Raw genomic sequence first — 1,432 nt, forward strand, 5'->3', positions numbered from 1 at the left:
ATGATGCATGGAGACATATATGAATTGTACTTGCACAAACGCACCGTGACAAGTATCTCATGCCAAGCTTTATTTTGCTATAAGTGATCTTGTTGCCCATATGAATTGTCTTTCTGATATAGTCATGCCACTAATTTACTGGGTAGTCGTTGTTGAAGGAAATATGCCCTAGAGGCAATAATAAAGTTATTATTTATTTCCTTATATCATGATAAACGTTTATTATTCATGCTAGAATTGTATTAACCGGAAACATAATACATGTGTGAATACATAGACAAACAGAGTGTCACTAGTATGCCTCTACTTGATTAGCTCGTTAATCAAAGATGGTTATGTTTCCTAACCATGGACAAAGGGTTGTCATTTGATTAACGGGATCACATCATTAGTTGAATGATCTGATTGACATGACCCATTCCATTAGCTTAGCACCCGATCATTTAGTATGTTGCTATTGCTTTCTTCATGACTTATACATGTTCCTATGACTATGAGATTATGCAACTCCCGTTTGCCGGAGGAACACTTTGTGTGCTACAAAACTTCACAACGTAACTGGGTGATTATAAAGGTGCTCTACAGGTGTCTCCAAAGGTACATGTTGGGTTGGCGTATTTCGAGATTAGGATTTGTCACTCCGATTGTCGGAGAGGTATCTCTGGGCCCTCTCGGTAATGCACATCACTGAAGCCTTGCAAGCATTGCAAATAATGAGTTAGTTGCGGGATGATGTATTACGGAACGAGTAAAGAGACTTGCCGGTAACGAGATTGAACTAGGTATGGGATACCGACGATCGAATCTTGGGCAAGTAACATACCGGTGACAAAGGGAACAACGTATGTTGTTATGCGGTCTGACCGATAAAAGATCTTTGTAGAATATGTAGGAGCTAATATGAGCATCCAGGTTCCGCTATTGGTTATTGACCGGAGACGTGTCTCGGTCATGTCTACATTGTTCTCGAACCCGTAGGGTCCGCACGCTTAAGGTTACGATGACAGTTATATTATGAGCTTATACATTTTGATGTACCGAAGTTTGTTCGGAGTCCCGGATGTGATCACGGACATGACGAGGAGTCTCGAAATGGTCGAGACATAAAGATTGATATATTGGAAGCCTATGTTTGGATATCGGAAGTGTTCCGGGTGAAATCGGGATTTTACCGGAGTACCGGGAGGTTACCGGAACCCCCTGGAGGTATATGGGCCTTAGTGGGCCTTAGTGGAAGAGAGGAGAGGTGGCCATAGATGGGCCGCGCGCCCCTCCCCCCCTTGGTCCGAATAGGACAAGGAGAGGGGGCCGGCCCCCCTTCCTCCTCTCTCTCCTCTTTTCCCCCCTCCGCGAATCCTATTCCAACTAGGAAAGGGGGGAGTCCTACTCCCGGAGGGAGTAGGACTCCTCCTGGCGCGCCTCCACTTGGCCG

This window comes from Triticum dicoccoides, chromosome 7A, assembly GCF_002162155.2.
Source record: "Triticum dicoccoides isolate Atlit2015 ecotype Zavitan chromosome 7A, WEW_v2.0, whole genome shotgun sequence".
In the NCBI taxonomy this organism is placed as follows: Eukaryota; Viridiplantae; Streptophyta; class Magnoliopsida; order Poales; family Poaceae; genus Triticum; species Triticum dicoccoides.